This window comes from Maylandia zebra, linkage group LG7 (genome assembly GCF_041146795.1).
Source record: "Maylandia zebra isolate NMK-2024a linkage group LG7, Mzebra_GT3a, whole genome shotgun sequence".
Taxonomy (NCBI): Eukaryota; Metazoa; Chordata; class Actinopteri; order Cichliformes; family Cichlidae; genus Maylandia; species Maylandia zebra.
The window spans coordinates 1,666,390-1,688,734 of record NC_135173.1 but is presented as its reverse complement, the minus strand read 5'-3'; the positions used below and the strand labels follow the sequence as shown (position 1 = coordinate 1,688,734).

General features: G+C 44.2%; 1 protein-coding gene across 10 annotated transcripts in view; it reads right to left on the bottom strand.

Moving 5' to 3' along the window:
• LOC101474184 (solute carrier family 45 member 3) overlaps positions 1–22,059 on the bottom strand; it is a 45,145-nt gene extending 23,086 nt beyond the window's left edge. For 3 of the 10 annotated variants that reach the window (XR_001167958.3, XR_001167959.2, XM_004569133.3), the window contains exon 1: positions 21,943–22,059. The gene's annotated coding sequence lies outside the window, so the exon portion shown is untranslated. The other 7 variants (XM_076885534.1, XM_076885535.1, XM_004569131.3 and 4 more) reach the window with 7 other exon arrangements.
• Between the last annotated feature and the right edge of the window lie 286 nt (positions 22,060–22,345).

The window sequence follows — 22,345 nt, the reverse complement described above, 5'->3', positions numbered from 1 at the left end:
TGGATCAAGGACGGGTCTAAAACCTGGAGGACACTGGCCATCGAGGCCTGGAGTTCCCCAACCCCGGTATATGGGCTCAGCATGCCAGACACTACTACAGGATCCAATGTGATGCCAGATAGAGGCAGACTGACAACACAGTCATCGACAGTTTGGTCAAGTTGGTGCTTTTAGGTTCAAAAGAACAACAACTGTATCCTTATTGATCACGTTGACAGACGACCCAAACACACATTGAAGCATACGTTCTCCAACATGTTTTTAAAAGTTGTTTAATTCTAGTCAAATCATAACAGCCTCGTGAAACTCTCACTTTCCCAATAAAACAGCATGTATTCACTCCATATACCTGAAAGTGCTCCAATCATTCACCCGAACATGCCGATAAGGCGACCAGTCTCTCAGTGTTTTGAACTGAGTCTGAAAACAAAAAGCAGAATCTTACATAAACTGAAATATCTGGAAACAGCAGAAGAGGCAGATTGATGAAAGTCCTCTAAATAGAAAACTGCCATCCATGAACATCCATGTGCAGATCGCACTGCTTCCTGGAGCAGAAAATAAACAAAAACACAACCAAGAGAAACACTGTCGTCATCATCCACCAATGAGACGGTGTGTTCTGTTAAAGCAGAGGGGCAGAGCACGAATGGTCAGAACAGCCACAACCACAAAAACAAGGCGCTATATTTGCATTTAGTGTGACATTTATCTGCCAATGCTGCCCATCTGTTCACTCCCAGCAAACAAAATGGATGTGATCATCTCAGACGAGACTCGGTTAAGCACAGATGGGTTCAGTCGGTATTTCAAGGACTTTCCACTTTGCTGGGTGGGAAAAAAACCCAAAAAACCTCTTTAAAAAACAAACAAACAACAAAACATACAGCATACACTATTATATATCGTACATATATTTATTAGTTTCAGGTTGGCCATTCTTGTATTTTGCTCGTTTGTGTTGTTGTATTTTGCACATCTCTGTTGCTTGTGGGGCTCGCACACAAGAATTTCACTCGCATGTGCTGTGCCAGTGTGCCTGCACATGTGATGTGACAAAAGTGATTTGATTTTGATTTGAAACAGCTGATAAAGACATAAAATAGTGGCCAAGCCATTTTCCCCACCAGTGGCTTTTGAATAGTATAAGGTGTTAGCTAAGAGGTCCATTTAAAATCTCTGATGCCTTTCACATCATTACAAATCAGGGACATTAACTGAATGCTATCAACACCACTGCAAGACTTCCTCAGGCATTCATACATTCCCATCTTTGTCATTATGACACTTTTGATATAGAGGCTCTCTGAGAATCTGAAGGACAATGCAACAGTGTTAGCAGGCCGGGCCGATCAGGCGCCCGGGTCACAGGGAGAGAGAGGTCCATTTCACACCCGTCAGATCTTATTCCCACCCAGCCTGGATGCACTGAAAGACACTCATCAGGGGATCAGCCTTTGCCCCTGGGCCTGTCTGGCCACTACAACCCCCTACCAACATTCTGTGTGTGTGTGTGTGTGTGTGTGTGTGTGTGAGGATTTCTTCCTCATCCTTCCTCTGAGGTCAGCTTTATCTTTGACCTGCATTCTAAGAGGAACCTTCTGACATCTTTATGGTTCTCGGTGTGAACGCCTTCCACCGCAGCCCCATCTGACTCTGTTAGACTGAAAAAGTGGCAAGAGTACAGAAATCTGATTTTCCCAAATGCGCGTCAGATTACAGTGTTTTGGAAATGAAACTGTGTCGAACTAAAGAAGGACTGCAAGACAGCAGTGCAGAGTGACATTCATTCATGCTCCTTAACCTCCTAGGACCTGCGTCCACCTATGTGGACATCCCATTTTGTGTTATTTAGACCAAAATACTTAATTTTGCTCTATAAGGGCCTGATATCCACTTACGAGGACATTATGCTGCTACTGTTCTATCGAAATTTTAAACGAATATCCTCATATGTGGCTCTCATTTTTCTTAGAAACAAAAATAAGGTAAAAAAAAAAATATATATATATTATATATATATATGGTAATTCTTTTTTACATTCGTTAGGTCCCAATCTGCCCAAATATCAAAGAGAAATTAAAAATGCTGCTGTGGAAGAGTTCAGGTCTTAGGAGGTTAAAGTCAAATATAAAAAATAGGGTCAGTTTATTGTAAATTGTAGCTCTACAGCTAACAAAGCGTTTGTGGTGCCGTTTTAAAGCAGAACGGAGCTTTCAAGCTCTCAAGTCTGCATGTTAGGGAGAGGGGACAAAGGAGACACACACACACACACACACACACACACACACACACTCTCCACTGCTTACTTAATGACACCTGACTCTACAATGCATTGCAGTCATGACCTTCATCTTCACGTAGCCTCGGAGACACAAAGGCACGCTTAGGCTGTTAGACAAATGACTTTCCTGCTGCTCACCTGACAAATAACACAACCGGAGCCAGACAGGTGACGGTGAGGAGATGGAGGCTGGTTTACTGTTGTCAGCTCTCCTTTTGCTCCATTACCAATTCCTATTCAGCCTCGCCCCCTCCCAACTCACAAAAATCAGCCCTAATGACTCCGAGTGGTATTCTTAGAATACAAAACAGCCTTTGTATACATTGTGCCAGGGAGAGTAATTTAATAGAGGGCGGTATTAACTCCAGACTAAATGTTTTGATGCAGGATTCTTATAGACGGTAAGATACAGGAAGCATGTTTGGGTACGAGCGGAGGGTCTCGCAGCAGATATCAAGGTTTGTAAGAGAAGAGCGGAAGGAATTGTTTTGAGATGACATCACAGCCAAAAACACAGCGGAGGCCGTGGCTGCAGAAACAGCAGGAGGTTCTGGTTGGCTGCTTGGCTCACGCTGAATGGCTGCAGCACTATAGCCGCTCTGCCTCTCCGGTTCCTGGACATTAATGGACCCAATCGTCCGCACTGAGAGACAAGCAAGACCAGTCTTTATGCAGACCGCTTGTTTGGCCAGCAAACCTTTTTCTATGGCTCTCTCTGTAAAACAAGACAAAGTTAAGCTGGACCTTTACTTGGTCCTGGAAGCTGCTTAGAGAGGAGCACTGTAGAAAAGTAGCAGGTGAAAAGGAAACAAACAGGTTACACCTGGAAGGTCCTCGAGGTGGGCTCCCATCAGACATGGGATCTCTACAGAAACAAGTATCAAGAGGCCAAATTAGACCCAAATTATTGGATTACCATCCCCGTTTAGGAATTCAAAACGTGCACCAAGATGAGATCAAGTAAAAAAACCAACATACTTTTACTAAACAAATGCTTCAATCTCTTCTTTACACGTCAGTTCAGATGGTTTTGCTGCTTTGCACATTAACTGGCATTTGAGCTGCTTTGGCTTCCTGATTTGCGTGACTTCAACACTCAGCACGCGAAACCAAAGCCTTTCACAGGTCCGCTAGGGTCAGAGACACGTAAAGTTCGTGGCCACACAGTGAGTGCAAGGGTCGTGCGGACATCTGCGTGCCATTTATGGATTTGGTGACGTGCATGTATGAGCTTTATGTTACTACGAACCAGCTGCACATGCGTCACAGGTGAGTATGAGGGAGCGACCGCTCATTCAGTCCTCTCCAACCGTCCACGTCTGCATCTTCCCTCAGCATGTGCATAAGCATACATTATTAATTTGTCTCCAGGGGGTAAATGAGACTCTTCTTCATCCTGGCGTTGTTCCCGCTGGTGCAGGGTCCGCTCTTCGGCAAAGGTTTGGTTCTACATTTGGTTCTGTCCGAGGCGTCCTCAGGCGATGCGTTGACGGTCTTAATGTCTTCCTTGATTTTGTCCATCCACCGTTTCTTCAGCCGGCGTCCTTCTGGGTCGATCCTCATAGCCGTTTTTGCTACAGAGTTCTCATCGCTTCGAATCACATGTCCGTACCACCTCAGGCTCAAGCATCTGCAGTAAATGATATTGTAAACCTATAAATTAATGAACATACCACAGTCAGTTCATTCGAATTTTAAGCTGCAATCCAACAGTTTGACAGCGAGCCCACACTCGGCACTTGCTCCAGACTATGTGCAGTCTGTGAGCCGTTTGCTGTGTAGCAACAGATGCGTCAGTGACATTTTCCATTCAGCCCAGTCTTCCTCCTGCAGTCGCACCTCAGAAAATAAGAACTCGACAGCAGTGGAATCAAGTTTATTCTCAAGCAAGTTTATTCTTAGCTGGCTGCAAATTTAGTGATGCCACGCAGCTGCATTTGTTAAACGACAGTCCAGCTGTGAACAACAGGATACTCTTCTGTACTGTGAAGAATTAAGAGGCAAAGGAGGGCCAACCCAGTATTAGCTAGGTCTAAGTAAAAAAAAAAAAAAAAAAAAAGCATGTCATATTTTAATATGTATGACCTAACAAATATTGCACATACAACCACAACATCAGCAGCTATACCCGATCAGGTCGGACGTGAAGCTACAGCACAGCTGTGCAAACGCTTTCAAAATGTACAATTTACAGCACACAGTACAACTCACTGTATTTATAAACCAGGGAAAACGTCTGAATTCACCAAAGAGGCCTAAAAGTCTTAGAACTGAAGTTTGAGACCACTTTACGTAACCGGCTGAAATGAATCGTCGAGCCTTAAAATGCCAAAATATGATTTGTTAGTCCACATCGCCCAGCTCATATCTCGTGTAAACAATTATTCCAAGACATCAGAGATATTAGATACTCTATGCGATTACAACAACCTCCTTTCATCCCTTCTTCAACGAGCATTACCGGGTGTTGTCATCCAGATTAGCTATGCTAATCCACCGGCATCATTCTCCAACTTCTTTGCGTTTGATTTGGATTTTCAGCCTGTTCCCAACTCTGACCCTCATTTCACTGCAAATCCTGTGACCAACCTCTTCTTTTTATGCAATTTTAAAATTTTAAAAAAGGAACAAGTGCAAAGCTTTGGTGCAAATAACCCCCCCAGTTTTGTGCAGCCTGAGTAAAAATTACAGTCAATCACCGTTATTTTAAAATGCTGGTTTGGTGAGAAAATGTGAGTACGGGACATGCATCTTATATTTCAGCTGGAAAGCCAACCGAGTCTCATTTCTAGAGGGTAAAAATAAAATTCTTTCCGTTCAAATCTCCACATAATTAGGACAATGACTCAGAAGAGTCTAGACTGAAAGGATGACAAGCAGACGGTTCATAGCTCGTGAGAGAACGACGCTGTAGGTTTTCCTTCAAGATTTATTTTAATAAGAGACTAATTTCTTCTGCTAGGAACAAAATATGTCGTCACTATGAATTCTTTTTAGGATTCGTTCCCTCCCAGCACAGGAACGCATCTTCACACCAGTAAGATCCAACCATGGAAAGAGTGGAGGAGAGCACCAGTGCTCACCACACCGAGGCCAAAGATGATTCACACAGCTAGAGTGAGGTCTCACAAACACACTGTTACGACGCGGCTCAAAGCCGCAACATAAAAAAATGAGACGAATATCAGAGTATGGGTTTTATCTTAGAATGGAAAACCAGGTTGGCTAAAATGGCTGCTGTCACCAAGGCAAAGACAAGTGAGCTCCCTGGGAGCTTGCATCAGGTATGCTTTTATCCACACCTGACTAGGTGTGGCCAATTAGCACCAGCTGAAAACATTGAGGAGATTAGGGGCTGCAGAGACGTAACACCTCCTCCCTCAAAAGGGTTCCTCTAGGACCCCTAAATTTATTACAAGCCCCTCTGAAGCCTTCAGGTCCTTGACCCACAAACCTGAAATAAAAGTAAAAGCTAACAGAAGCACAGTGTTCACATTATAGTTGGCATCTTTAAGCATGGATGCCCCTGCATGAGGATTTGAAGTTGCCACACAACAGTCAAACCCAAAATGATGACCTGACCTGCTACAACACAAAACCAAAAGTAGCAACAAATAATCACAACCAAGTGATCTGTTCTCTCCACCACACAAATGGTCACATACGAGTGGCCCTATACCACAACAACTTACTTTAATCCACAAGGTTCAGTAAAGAAAACATACTAGTGACCACCCACAAATGGAGAGCTATGGCCACACGACGACCACGTCAAGGGTGGCTCAGCACCCCTCAGTGTTATTGCCATCACCTGGCCAACAACACTCACAAGTGATCCAACAAAAGTAGCCATATTCCCCACAACACTAAAAGGTCACAGCATAAAACACTCACCTCATGAGGATGTCATTAGCATCCATCAACACTGACATTAGATGCGCACACAGTGTACACACTATGCCAACTTAAAAACGACCTACCTGCCTCAGCTACAGACCATAATTAATGAATGGTCTCAAACCTCTTGCCAACCCATATGGAAAAGAAATAGTAAAAACATACATGATTTACTCATGAAAGTGGCCACTTTCATATATTTTTTTAGTAAGTATCCAAAACATACAAGTTTCATTATATAATTTTTCAAGGGATCTTATATCTGTTTTCACCCTTGTATGCTTTTCATACAAGTTTCACACAAGACAGATACAAACTTTATAAAATTATATATATATATATATATATATATATATATATATATATATATATATATATATATATATATATATATATATATATATATATCTCTATCTATCTATCTCTATCTCGATGGCCCCAACTGACCGAGTGCTCAGTGAATACCTCAGGCAGCAGAAACCCAAGAAAGAGGAGGGAGACGAGGAACCATCATGGAAGGACAGGCCCCTGCACGGTATGTACCACCGGCAGATAGAGGAGGTGGCTGATATCCAGAAATCCTACCAGTGGCTGGACAAAGCTGGACTGAAAGACAGCACAGAGGCACTAATCATGGCAGCACAAGAACAAGCTCTGAGCACAAGATCCATAGAGGCTGGGGTCTATCACACCAGGCAAGACCCCAGGTGCAGGCTGTGTAAAGATGCCCCAGAGACAATCCAGCACATAACAGCAGGGTGCAAGATGCTAGCAGGCAAGGCATACATGGAACGCCATAACCAAGTGGCCGGCATAGTGTACAGGAACATCTGTGCCGAGTATAACCTGGAAGTCCCGAGGTCAAAATGGGAGATGCCCCCAAGGGTGGTGGAGAATGACCGAGCTAAGATCCTGTGGGACTTCCAGATACAGACGGACAAAATGGTGGTGGCTAACCAACCGGACATAGTGGTGGTAGACAAACAGAAGAAGATGGCCGTAGTGATCGATGTAGCGGTTCCGAATGACAGCAATATCAGGAAGAAGGAACACGAGAAGCTGGAGAAATACCAAGGGCTCAGAGAAGAGCTTGAGAGGATGTGGAGGGTGAAGGTAACGGTGGTCCCCGTGGTAATCGGAGCACTAGGTGCGGTGACTCCCAAGCTAGGCGAGTGGCTCCAGCAGATCCCGGGAACAACATCGGAGATCTCTGTCCAGAAGAGCGCAGTCCTGGGAACAGCTAAGATACTGCGCAGGACCCTCAAGCTCCCAGGCCTCTGGTAGAGGACCCGAGCTTGAAGGATAAACCGCCCGCAGGGGCGTGCTGGGTGTTTTTTTCTATATCTATCCATCCATCCATCCATCTATATTTATTTATTTTTTCTTCTCTCCATATGGGAAGTTTGGTGCCACTGGTTTACTATGTGCAACTCCCAGCCTAAAATACTAAAAAAAAAAAACCAACAAAACTTTACCTGTCTGGTCTTCAGTGGTGTACCGGGCTCGAGGCAACTTTAAATGCAAACTCAAGGGTAGGCAGCAGAGCGGGGTACAGTTTCCCACCAAACCCTGAAGCGTACCCCCACCCAGGATAACCACCAAACACAAACTAAAACAACAAACAAGTGCTTCGATGGAAGGGCAGCACAGCCACTCAGCTGAAACACACTAAAGGGACGTTGCTCAATCACACACCAGTGGAGATTATTGTGGACTTCAGGAAGCACACAGCTCCACTCCCCCCCATCATCCTGACTGACACCCCCATCACCTCTGTGGACTCATTCCGCTTCCTGGGTACCACCATCACCCAGGACCTGAAGTGGGAGCCCACCATCACCTCCGTCATCAAGAAAGCCCAGCAGAGGATGTACTTCCTGAGGCAGCTGAAGAAATTCAACCTGCCAACACGGACGATGATGCAGTTCTACACTGCAATCATCGAGTCCATCCTCACCTCCTCCATCACCGTGTGGTACGCTGGAGCCACTATCAGGGACAAACAGAGACTGCAGCGTGTTGTGCGCTCTGCTGAGAAGGTGATTGGCTGCAGACTCCCATCTCTGCAGGACCTGTACACCTCCAGGACACTGCGGCGTGCAGCTCGGATTAGAGCTGGGCGATATGAGATTTTTTCATATCACGATATGTTTTTTTCATTTCAGGCGATAACGATATCTATCACGATATAAGCCAAATAACTATATTTGTAAGATTTAAATGTGCCGTTGCTCACAAGTAAAATGTGAAATAATCAGCAGCTTGTTTTTATTTAAATATTTATTTCCCATAATAAGTTCAACAGGGTAGATGTACTTAAGGAACATGAGACTTTTTCAGATAAATAAAGGCAAATATTGCAAACTACACAAAAGGCAGCCGCTAAAGCGTTTAAGTTTCAAAATAGAACAAACGAAACAGACTAAATTGTCAATTCCACTTAGAAACAAAATATTAATTCTAAAAATAAATCTTAGTTTGTTTTACAGAAGAACAGACAAAACTGACTAACTTTTGTCAATATCAAATAAACTGAGAACTAAAAGGAAATTCTCAATCTCTCCTTGTTGTATAGCTGAGCTTTTCAAACAGTTTTAACAGTTACTTTAGTCTGACAAAAGCCGAATGACGAATTAGCGCTTCCAGTCAGAGACTGAGGCTACGTCCACACGTACACGGGTATTTTTGAAAACGGAGATTTTCAGTTTTCGTTTTAAAAAATAATCCCGTCCACACATAAAGGCAGAAATGAAGGAAAACGCTGCTATGAACATGCCAAAGCAGCAGGTGGCGCTAGATTCCTAACCGTGCAGAAATGTTGGCCAATCAGAAGTCTAGAAGCCTCGGTGGGAAAAAGTAAACAAAGCTGGGGCATAGAAGCAGAACCGAGTCGTATGTGTGGACGGACAGTAACTGTGTGTATATGTAAGCATTTAAACACTGCAGAGAGTAGAATTAACAGTATTGTAGAAATTCATTTCACCGAAACAATAACGTGGCGCACAGTGTGACGCATGCACCAGTTTATTGTATTTCCAGACTTGCTTTCGGCACAATTTACAGTGCACGCTACTCTGTTTTTTGTCAGACTTGAAATAGCCGAAATACCTTCACACTACGGAACTTCTATGGCTCTTCCGTTCGACAATCTCTCCGGCGTTGGAACCATCATCTGTTTTCTCTTCGGTCACGCTCAGTTGATTTTTCTAGTCGGCACACTCATTTCCTCCATTACCCGCTGGCTGCTTCCCAAACAAACACACGTGCGGCTTGGCACTTGTGCTGTACGTAACAAGTCACACAACGTGACGCTGCGGCTGTGATTGGTTCGGCTCTGCGCTACTGAATTTGGATCGGCTGACCTTTTTTTTTTTTTTTTTTTTTTTTTAAGAGGACAAGAGCGGCGAGGTCTATCGCGATAGCTTAATTTCTCTATCGAGTAAAAGTTATATCGCGATACATATCGTTATCGTTCTATCGCCCAGCTCTAGCCCGGATCTCAGCTGACCCTTCTCACCCTGGACACAGTCTGTTTGACCTGCTCCCCTCAGGCAGGAGGCTCCGGTCCATTCGCACCAGAACCTCTCGCCATAAGAACAGTTTCTTCCCCTCTGCTGTTGGACACATGAACAATAACCGTATGACTGTTCCCACCACTAACACATGACCCTACGCTGTGTTCACTGCATCATTCCATGTTTGGCACTGATCACCACCTGCACTCATGTATATATCTTTCTACGTAGCACTTTTAATTCTTATTCTCATTTTTATTTTCATGTCTATTTAAGCTTAATTTATAACAGTATGTTTGCACTGAAGCACCGCAGCAATTTCCCAATGTTGTAAACCCGCTCAACATTTGGCAATAAAACCCTTTCTGATTCTGACCATGGCAGCCTAACCTAGCCTGCATTCCTGCCATGTTCGCTTGGTGTGTGTGTGTGTGTGTGTGTGTGTGTGTGTGTGTGTGTGTGTGTGTGTGTGTGTGTGTGTGTGTGTGTGTGTGTGTGTGTGTGTGTGTGTGTGTGTCAGTCAGAGGCTGGGGGTGAAGGCTGTGCCTGTGTCCAGAGGAGGAGACCAGCTATGCTTCGGGGAGGTGACCGTTATCTCAGCGGCTCACAGAAACAGCCAAACAAAGAAGTGCGTGAGCGTCCAGCTGTGACGCCTCCTGAGGCTGATAACGTCTCCTCTCAAAGCCATTACAGTCAAAAAAGCTTTTCTGACTGGAGTCAGACCGGAGTCTATCCAAACGCTAATGTGTTGTCATTTAATCTTGATCAGGCGTGTTTACATTCAGTTAATACTGTTGCCATGCTGTAATTAGGTTTCATTAACAGGTAATTAGCAGATTTGGGTTTTTCCCGTTCGACTGCGATGCATCGTGTAAACAAAGAGATTTACAAACATCTTGATTTCATCTTGATTTTTACATCCGCACTTTATTCCAGCTTTTCCACTGCATCGCTGCATTAGTGCCCAGTGTTTACCACTTGGTTTAAAGTTTAATTACAATTTTAATGTCATGTATGAACACTTTTTTAACCTACATGCAAATATTTGATTTTTTTTAATTGACAAATGTAAATGTAAATTTAAAAGTCAAAATGGAAAGCCTGTAATTATGGATGAAAAAATAAAATAGAAATGCACCTGTGTATTAGGCAGCTGCTGAATATCGTGGTAAAATGGCCACTGAAAACAAGAGCTTTGTCACTTTTTGAAACGTGCCACAAAAAAAAAAAACCAACAAAAGAAAGCAAACGTTAAAGATGGAGAAGGTTACAGACACAATGCTCATCTGCTTAAAAATGAGTGGAAACCTTTGCAGTGATCACTAGTTATCAGTTATAGAACAAGCTGTAGCGCCATTAGTCAGAGCCAGCCATCTTCCTAAAGATGTCAACACAGACAGCGCACTTCTTGCACAATTTAACTCTAAAAAAAACAGACAAGCGACGTCCTCGGATTTGGCACAGAGGTCATCAGTGAGAATCAGTTTCTGTGAAAATACATGATTGTGTAACATTAAACCCGCATGCAGAAAACGTCCAGATTACAGTTTGCTAAAGAACTGGAAGTGTGATGACACAGATCAGATGGGGTCTGCCGTGTTCCGTCTGAACTTAGCCAGGAAAATCCCAGTGACTGGAGAATTCCCACAGTGAAGAAGAGAAGTGGGAGTGGGATGACATGTGGCTACATGAGTGCAAAAGGTGTTGGAGGGATGACATTTATAGATGGCACCACGGCTGCCTGTGGTTACACAAAACAAAAAACACCCCACAAACTTGATATGTTGAGTTCCAGCGTCACTGACAGAAGAAGATTCCTGAGTGCAAAACACCTCCCGCTGAACAACGGCATCCTTCATACCAACAAGTCAAAGTGAAAACAAACAGGAACCAAACTGACTTCAGCTGCATCGTCTGCAGATCCACAAAGTTTCATGTAGCAAGTCAAATCTCTTTCTTCTTAATTTTACATGAGGGCAAAGATCCTGTTGTTCAGAAGTAACTTCAGAGGATACGCACTTTTGAAACGTTTGACATTTAAGTAACTCTGCGCCCTTTGCTGCACATAATATATATTTTAATAAAAGAATGTTCTTCAAAAATCATAAAAGGTCACCGAGACCTTCAGTCAACAGCATAACTTCAGTTACAGTGCAGCAGAGCTACCATTAGCCAAACAGTAGCTACAGTTTCACTTCACAGACTAACATGGACACAGCACATTCAGCCAGGCTATTAACAGCATCTACAAATCCAGCTGTCATTCAGAGGTGAAAGCACCAATATTACTCACTAGAAGCCCCAAAGACGTGTTCGCTGCCACCTGGCCGGGAAAGGCCAGGTAACAATGCATGAAAAAGGGCAGTAATAGCAAAATAGCATAGCCATAAAAGAGTAGCAATTAGGCAAAATTATACTCACCAGTGAAAGGAGAAAAACCTAAAAAGGTCCATCTGTAGACGTGTATTGCTGAAAATCCATCATCTAACCTATTTTAAAAGCTATTTGCAGGCTTTGTCTGATCAACACTTGTGACTCACAAAGCTCATCTGTACTGATGCTTCCAACCACCTGCTTCTAGCAAGAGTGGGACTTATTTATCCTGCCTCTTCCCATGTCTCCTGTTCCCGCCGCTCTTATTTAGCCCACCTCCTTTGCATCTCTCCCACCCTTCCACTTTTCCGTGTCTCAGTCTATAAGGTGGGAATTTGGAAAATCCCAAGGCACTTGAGGAATCCTGCTGGTCTTTGTCTGCTTGGGTTTGTCCCCAAACTGCTTCTCAGACAAAAACTAAAACCTGAGATGTAGTGTTAACAGAGACGCACAGCAAAAGAGGCATTTAGGAAACAAAGAATGAATTGATATCATCTAAAAGCCCCACAATGAAGCCACTCCCCCAGCTCTTCTCTCTCACCGTCTATAACCACTCCCTAAAAGTTGAGTATTATACCCCCTGACCCAGTATCATGTTCAGCCGCCTATCAGGTCAGGGGGCAGCTCTCCCGCCCTCTCTTATTACCACCTTTCAACCAGCCCAGTCTTAGCTGAGCTCATACCCCTGCATGACTACTTGTCTGTGGATTTCGTTAATATTTCTTGCTTCACCAGCTCAGCAAAAGCCTATTTGAGTAGACAAACACACACAAAGTGCACATTTTCTGGGAAACACATGATCAGGCGACCGCCCGGCCAGTTGCCATGTCTGTACCAAACGCCTGCAAGCCAAGACCAGCCCTCCACAGAAAAGCTTTTAAAACAGTAATGTCATTAGACTCCAAGCGACTTTAAGGAATCTCCATTTTTGGAGCGCAGAGCCTGATCAATAGAGCAGAGTGCAGGAGAATGGCTGCTGGCAGCACTTCCCTCTGCAACAGGACCGGCTTCCCTGGAATTAAGACAATTCTAAAAATCCCATTTTGGAAAGAGGCCTGGCCTCACTTACTCAGCTTCTGTCCCGACTTAAACAAAATATTTTGTCCTCTTGGTTCAGATATATTTAGAACTCCTCACAATGCACACCAACAGTGTCCTTTCTTTAAAATAGCTGCTAAACGTAGACCATCATTACTCTGCAATTACCCACCCAAAGTGCAAACACGCATGGGCTGAAAGCACACCATCCAAGTGGTGTAATAATTAACCGGGAATGAAAAACACCAGAGAAAATGTAGCAAAACACAGAGAGGGAGAAAGGCTTCCAACCCAGGTCCAAACATACCGGACACTTTTTTCTTTAAACAAATGAATTTATCGCTCCACAAGATGATAAAGCAAACTTTGCATATCTCTAACGGTTTTTTTCCCCCCTCCCTTTGCTGTTCTGCTCGAATCGCTAACAAAAGTTTTTTACATCTATCTGCAGCTTTGGCTAAAAATGCACGAGCGCTCCAAGCTGACCGAGAAAGATTTAATTCCACAGTAGCCTTTTCCACAAACCCAGCTTCCTCCTGTGCCAGTCAAACCCAAAGTGGCCATAATGGGCTATGACACACGGCGCCCAAAACATTGTTTCAGAAATAGATCTGGAGGGCCACCGCTCTTGGCGTGTAGCAGCAGGTACCCAACAAAGCCTAAATGTCACCCACATTATACATCGCACGAAGGATGGGAGGGATCGATCAGTCACTGTGTGGTCGCACAGCAAATTAACCTTTAAGTAAAGACGCGATGCTGATGTTTAACCACAGAGCGTCCATAAATGCGCGGTAGCTTTTAACGTGTAGAGTCTTCAGGATAAGCATTGCTCCCATCTAAGAACACTAGACGGCTAACATCGCCAAAGCTAAGACAGCATAGCTGGTCCAGATCTGTGTAGTTTCTCAAAGCTCCCACCAGTGTTTCATTTCCACAGAATGTCCCAGCTGCCACGTATGGCAACATTTACATTATAATGTTGGATACCATTAAAAGGCCAATCGCATATCGCAAAAGAACAATTACTCATGTCAGTTCCTGCATCTGAGAAGAGACGTGACACCCAAAGGAAAAAGGTTTCCGTGCTGGAGAATTTCATGACATGAGAGGCAAAAATTTATTTTTCAGGTTTTTTCGAGTTAAAAAAGAAAAAGAAAAAAAGACACATTTTCATGCAAGAAGGAAAACTGAAAGATTTAATGATGCTCTTTTAAACATGGATTTAATTTCAAAGAAATCAGAGCAAGTGTGTAACAATTAAAAAGTTTAAATAAGTAACAGCCAAAAACAGCACTGGTAAAGACTTTGCTTACTGTGTGAACAGACAGAACAGAAAAGCAGCAGAGTAGCGATGGATCCAAACAGATCTGAACTTTATACACTGTATTTAATAAAGTGACGATTCATCCATAGAAAAATGCATCTTAATAAATCCACCATCGAAAACGACCCTGAGACCACCACAAACTGCACAACTGAAACGAGCAGGAAGATCACATCCAGAGTTCAGTTCATATTCTGCAATTACGTTTTTTCTTACATCAAAATCGATTTGCAATCAGAATCAGTCGGCGCCAACCAGCTGGATCCAGTCCGTCCCTCTCCCTGTTTACTTAAGGGCAGTCTGGTCAAGCTGCTGCTGCGGCCGCTCTCGATGTCATTCAGCTGCCTCGATTCTCTCGTCCCAGGGTCGAACTAAATCCACCGTCTGCAGCTGGTCACTGCTCTGGGATGTGCTGTGAGCTTGGAAGGAAGTACGTCCAAGGATGAGGATTATTGCTTTGTTATTTATTGTGCTACTTATCAGTTCATCTGAGGACATGCCTTACTGTGGGCACAAAGTTAGAGCAGAGAATGGGACACAGTACTGGTGAGAGCGACAGATCATTCATAGTTAGGCTTAGTTTTGTAAAAGGACAGAAACACAGCAGCGTTTGGATGGAGAGGCTTCACACGAGTCTAAATTCAAGAGAGGAATTTCAACCAGGCTGCAAAAAGAGTACTTAAAGCACGCCAGTGCAAAAGTGTAGCAACAGTGGTGTTAGTGAAATTATACCCTTCACCATCTTTCCTTAAAAACAAAGTGTCATCTTCGCATTCATTTACTTTTGTTCTTGAACACGTACAGCACGTGAAGCAGTCTTCCAGGTTGTACTTTTTACAATGACTAGTATCTAAAGTCCAGCTATTGGACAATAACTCTTACTTATATGTTGCTTTGAACCATTACAGATGCATTTCTTGTTTTAGTGGCTAAAGATGCACGCAAGCACAGGATGCAGAAGGAAGCAAGCATTAACTGCTTCTGTAGTGTGCAATTGTTTTTTTAACAGTCAACAAAAAAAGGGAAAGTCCACATACTTAAATGCTGGGATGGAGTCGGTGACGGATTTGCAGGAAGTCGTGGGCTGAGAGACAGAGCACCAGGAAGCTCCTTCCAGCTTTTTCAAAAACTTTGTGGTAGTTTTGCGAGGAACGCCAAGGTCATGAACCTACAGCTGCGGGGATACAGTTAATGCAGCAGTCCACCGAGGACTGACAGACAAAAGGACAGATGGACACCAACAGGTCCATCTCCCTTTTCCAGCTGTTGTAGGAGCAGCAGTGGCCCCAGGGTGTAATGATTAACGCCTCAGTCAAATGCTGCACAAACCAGATGGTAAAGATAGATGAGAAGGGCAAAGTCCCTCGTCTCTGCAGCTCTGCACCCACAGACAAACCATCACTCTCCACATACGATTAATCCTGTGCGCACACAGTGTTTAAATCATTTTTAATAAACATGGAGCCGTAGTCAGGAAGCACTGTGCCGTAAAACTGTAATCACATAGCCTTTTCTGTGCAAACATAAAAGAGCAGCATAAAAACATAATTACACAAAAGGCAGGCTTTTATAGCATCGCTATTTACTTTCCAAACCTTAAATGATGACTAAAGAGCGAGAGGCGACTTCATATATTCTGGGGAGGAAAAAAGAAAAAGAAATGTCCGGCGTCGACTTGACAAGAAAAATATCCCTGCTAACAAAAGAAACATGCAATCAGGCGAAATCTTTCCTTCCTTCGTTCTAATCGTGCCCTCCAAAGTTCAGTCGGGACGCTCGTTATGAAACGAGCTCACAAACAGGACATTGTGCATCAACAAGGGTGGACGTTTCTGACAAAAACACTGGTGTGGCGAGAAAACAGGCATCAAAGCACTCACATGCACGCTGACTCAAATCATAAGCTGGCTCTTTTCATAAGGCACAGAGCATCTCACATATCAAAGGTCTCCCTCGAACACTCAATAGCATCCCCTTCAGCTCGCTACATGAAAGAGAACACTGTGGTGTCTTATAATACGCCGTTTTCCCCGTTCACAGGGCCCAACTTCAAACATGGACAAAATCAAGTAGGAAGCCTTTCAGTGTCTCTGTGGAACGGAGTTTCCTGGAAGTTTAAGTCAGAAATTATCAGGAGGCAGCAGGCTCATTCATAATTTGGCACACTAAACGCCTTACTAGACGTGCTCCATATAGACCCGCCATCACACACACACACTCGCCGGGGCTCCTGCTTTGCAGAGTGCGAGTAAGTATCACGAACATCTGGCCAAGCCCTTATCACCATGGGAAAAATGTCTAAGGAGGCTGTGTTATCCCTGCTCCAGGGTCCGATTTAGATTGTGTCTGCGGTTCAGCAGCCATAAACTGTCATAGCTGTGATTCTTGTTAATGGGAATCATGAACAGTGATTGTTAAGCGTTTGTTCGCCTATTTCATGAGAGCTAGACCTGAGGCTGTTTTGCCTTCAATGCCATGCAGCCTCGCTCACGCCTGACCCACGTGGGCAGAACTAAGTCAAGTCAGAAAATGAAATTAAGCTGGCAGAGGAGGCGTTAGAAAGAAATGGCAAACAGACCGGGTGGGTGTCAATATCAGTGACATTCACCTGGACCGAGTGTGTTGGGGGGTTCAGGTAGTTTCATTGGGGCCGAGGTCAATTGCACCAACGAGTTGGGGAATCCTTTTCTTAATGGTACTGCCACGTGAAGACATTCGTGGACTCCTCAGTGAAGACCTTTCATTAAACCGTGGTTTCTCTCCGACTCACATGACACAGGGTGGCAGGTCTACCACCTGAGGTACTAACAGGAAGGTTGGTGGTTCGATCCCAGTCTGCTCCAGTCTGCAGATACTAGCCCCATGTTGCATCTATCGGAGTGTGGATGTTAGTTAGGAAGCACTTTAATAAGAGTAGAAAAAAAGTGCTTGGCTGAATGTACAAGTTGTGTAAAGCCCTTTGAGTGCTCAACAGAGTAGAAAAGCACTATATAAGAACCAGCCCATTTACATCACTACAGGATTTATTTATTAGACTTGGCACCTTTGTGATATAATTATAGAAAGTTGTGTTCAGACAAACGACCACCAGCTCAGTGAACAGTTTAAATGATAAATGCAGAAGGTGAAAGAATCTACAGCTGAGCACAAACGTGCATTTCAACATGTGATATAACATGAAGCCGTTTAAAGCAGCGTCGTGCAGACGTACTACGATTCCTCGGACAGGAACCAGGGATTTTTTTAACCTTAATGGCAGAAGATTTGAAGCAGGCTTTCATGTCTGAGTCCTTTTGTCTGATTAGTGCACTCATGCTCCCAACTCCCATTACTACCTGACTCTGACAATACAAGCGATGACTCATTCAGTAGATTAGCAAAGGAAAAAATAATAAAAATATTCGTCAAGCTTCCAAGTGCACCGATTTGTGTTTAATGAGGGGGATCACGACTGTGCACACACTGGTCTTAACTCATCTGTACAGCTGCACCCCACGGTGTCGCACCTCAGCTAACCCCACACACATTATTATTAGATACCACTACAGGCCGACGTAAAGTTCAACGCGATAGAACGAAGTTGGAACTTCCAACATGCAACACAAATTCATAACGTCACATTACAGGCTCGAGTTAAAACTCCAGAGAGTCAGTGCACAGAATTCCTTCATTTCCTAACAAGACTTAATTTCACATCTGCAAGCAGGAACATGAAACCTAGTTTTGACATGCAGACACACAATGCAAGACTTTTACATTAATATTACATGAAAATGTTCCGTCCACAAACATGCACGCACAAAGGTTAAAAGGGTGGTTAGCGCTACGTTGTTGTGTTTCCTGTTCAGCTGACAAAGGATGAGTAACATTACTTTAACATAATGATCATTCCTATCAATCAACAGGATCCGAGACAAAAAGGAAATCTCACTAAGACTCCCACTGGGAAATAGGACCAGTGTCCCAGAAATGAGATGGCCCCATCAGATTAACACAGAGGCCTGAGAGGGGACTGGAGTAACAGAAACAGCTTAGACATGACAGGCAGTTTGTGGTGAAAAATCGCAGGAGGCACAAAAACTGTCCAGCAGTCAATATAATGACATTATGAGAGGACAAAAAAAGGGCTTAAATTTTATCTAATGTTTCACAACATCTCAGGAAAGGGAGGCATCAGGAGAATTGTGCTTTGCCTGCCATATACGAAGCGAGAGCCACAATTAGGTTTCCATAATTCACTAAAAAAAGCCATACAGTTGGCATATTTCACAGTGAATCTGAATGACAAAAATACTGAGCAGCAAATTAGGATTAAAGAGAAAAGCATTTGGCCAAGCAAGCCACTAGAGAACTGAACCAGTGCCAGTGCACCCACACACTCCGGCATGGAGCGATTCCATGCCAGCCCGGAGAGAAGACAGGGAATACTCCTTCCTTTAATCAGACAAGATATTAAAAGAGCATCGATAACCTAGATGCTTGAATTAAATATGTCTTCACCTTCTCAAATCAAGTCAATCCGGCTACACTCCCGAGTGAGGTCACGAGAGGACTCGGATCCTTAGAAGAGGACGATAAAACAAACGTGCTGCAAAAACGTTCCCAGCAACATCCCAGAGGAAGCGGCAGTAATGTGAAACACAGTGAACGGGCTGAATGATAACCATGTCACAAAGGTGACATTCCTAGCTGGAGGGAAAGCCGCCGTCTTTTCTGTAACTCGGGCCCATTAAGGTAGTCTGTATGCGGTCTTTCTTTCTGGCCCGGCTCGCTGGGGAGCACCATTACAGGGAAGCAGTTTGGACTTTGACCCCGGTGCCTGCAGAGAGCTGGGAAACACTTCTGAGCTCCTCTGCTTCCTGTCAGTGAGAGATGCAGGAATCAGACAGGTTCCTTAATATTCAGCCTTTTCCCTGCTGTTAGTGGTTACGGGGGCCTAACGATGTGCATTCCAGCACTTGTGCGATTTTCACAGTCTAGGAGCAGGTGTTGCTTCGCTTTTGATTGGTGGTTGTTGTACTCCAGAGAAACACATACCAAATGAAAGAGGGGGGAGAAAAATCTCACACTTCCCCCTCCCTCCCCATCAACTTTCTTTTGCCATTACCACTTCTCTGCCCCCTCCTGTTTCAACAAATGAGCTCACTGTTTTTACAATGATTAGTACTTAAGGGACTTAGCAGTAAATGTACGAGGTGTAAGTGGTATGAGTGTGAAGACAACTACACAATACACAAATTCATGCAGAGACAAAGAAAATAAGACAAATAAGAGCGCCAGCATGGATCCTGTCAGTGCGGCTTCAGTGACGTGAACCCCCCCCCCAGGCTATTAGTCCCAACTTAGATGAAGGTTTCAACCAACTTCCTGCAAAATCAAAAGGTTTGTATTTTCCTGTTTATAATGGACAAAACTGAGACAAAGCAAGAACTGGAAACGATCGAAAAACAGTTTGGGATACAAACACACAGAACTTCAGGCGCTGTAAGCAAACACATCCACATAACAACGCTTTCCCAGAGCGTCTCCTCGGATGTGAGGGACGATTTCAGACTGTACCTGTGACTGCTGGCAGCACACGATGCTTTGAAGAGGACAGAGCTTAAGGGAAACAAAACGCCTTCGAGCAAATGCTTTTCAGACTCAAACCATCAGAAAAAAGGTAGGAAATAAATATATGTATCACACCCACCACGTAATCCAGCACTCGTCTTTGAAAGCATATGCAAGAGCTGAAAAGCCAGGTACACACAGGAAGAACAGAAAGCACACCAAGCCGGAGCTAAACAGCCTACGAGCGATTAGAACTGCAAAGCCTTCAGTCTGCCTAAGTAGCTTGGTGTCCTCGACGGTGGGCGATTATCTTGCGCTTGGCTTTGGGGGGATATCAGACTGTCAGGGCGCAGTTAGAGAACAGCCAGCTGGTCGTGGCATGGAGAAGCGTTTCTATCACGGTGGAGCAGATGAGCAAAGCTTTCCTGGGGGCAACAAATAAATAAGAAAGTTGCAAGTACTAAGAATATAACTGCTCTGAGACCAGCCGGTCAACCGTGACGACAGCCTGCCACTGATCGTTAGCAGACAAACTTCTGGGTGATGTCAGTGCAGCAGTAAGAATTTACCGCTACTATTTCACAACCCTTATGTGGCAATAAGCTGCGCACACGTGGACGCAGTTTAATTTGATGCCGTTTTAAAAGCAAAGAAACAGAAATGACGTGTGACAGGATGAAAGAGAAGAGTCCAGTGTCCAAGGCGGAGTGACTACCAGACCTAACGCGCCCAAGAAGCGGAAAGAGGTCTTTGTGTGACGGCAGAGTCACGGTCATGGGTTAGAGCGCTTTAACCTTCTGATCCTCTGCCCTCCTCATGTGGATTCTGAACCTTGAATTTTCTCCAAGAAACCAGACTCACACAACCTCCCAAAAACATGCGAGTGGAAACTTTCAGCACCAAAGAAGTTTACTTGGTATAAAGCGTTGCTTAATTTCCTGGTGCTACATTCCTTAGATAAAGAAATTACTATTAGCGGGCTGTAAAAGTGTGATAACATTGTTCAAACAAAAAAACAAAAAGTCGAGGAATCAAAATCCAATGATGGCTGAAAAACAGGAAACTAAAGAGGAAAGCTCGTGAGGCTTTCAGCCTTAACAGCTGATAAATCAAAGCACACACGTCTAGTTCCTGAGAGTCACCATCAACAAGCTGATGGCCGCACTGTGGAAAATCCCATCTGTTTCAGGCTGAGAACACTTGTCCATACAAGACTTGTCTTAATATGATAGGGCAGCTTTTAGAGTGCCTTTACGGTCCATGACCTCACTCTGTAGCGCGCGCACACACACGCGACATTAAAAAAGGAGTAACGAGAACAAAACCAAAGCCCAGGAGTCATTCTTTTGAACGTTACCAGCCAATGCCACATCCAGCTGGAATACTTCGTAACTTTCCACACGGCGGTGTCCGCAAACGCCTCCTCCCCCATCCATCCATGTGTCAAAGCAGCGGGGTCTCGTCAACACAGCGCCAAACGCTTACGGCGAAGGTTTTGGTGTAGACACGCAGCGTTGTGTCGGCCGGGGAGAGAGTAAAGTTACTGCCACCACGGCACTTGGCACGGCATCGGTGTCCAGGGAGCCCGGTGGCAAAGTGGCGGTCTGCGACGCAGAGTGGAAAAAACTTCCAGACAGCACCACGCTGCTGAATCCTGGCTAACCGCACACCTTTTAGCCGCAGGCTCGAGCACACACCGCCTCACACCTACCTCCGTTTCCAGGTCAGCTGTATCACGGTCTCCGGCGTGGTACGACTCGGGGACGCTTGGGTCAAATTTTAAAGCCGCTGTCTGCAGTTTCGACGCGGTGAACAACGTTGCAAGGCAGCCACATACAAAGAATAAGTTTCAGCACATAGAGCAGCCGACATGTGATAGATGTGTATCACACACGAAAGCCTTACTGAACACAGACAGAATCGCGCTAACAACTCGTTTGGGTGCAAACTTAACCGTAAGTTCCGCGGAGCTCCGAGAAATCCATGCAGCAACTTGCTCGCTCCCGACAGCCCCTGTTGCTTAACTTGTAGCGAGCCAACTACCCAGCTGTGACAACCTCCGTCAAGCCAGTGGCAGCGACAGCGGTAACTTCCGGTTTGGAACTTCGAAATAAATGTAGCAAAAACTAGAATAACACGTTAATGACAATTTATAAAACAAAAACGCCACACAAAAAGAAGATTTCGTTTATTTTATTTAATCAAAGACCTAAAATAACAAATACATTCTTTGCTGTTATTTTTAAAGCGTTTCACAAGAGATATTCACGTTTTTATTTTTTTAAGCAAAAAAAAAAAAGCATCTTCCGGTAGCAGCACCTGTGACGTATGATTTTTCTACTGGCGCTCTCGGGTTT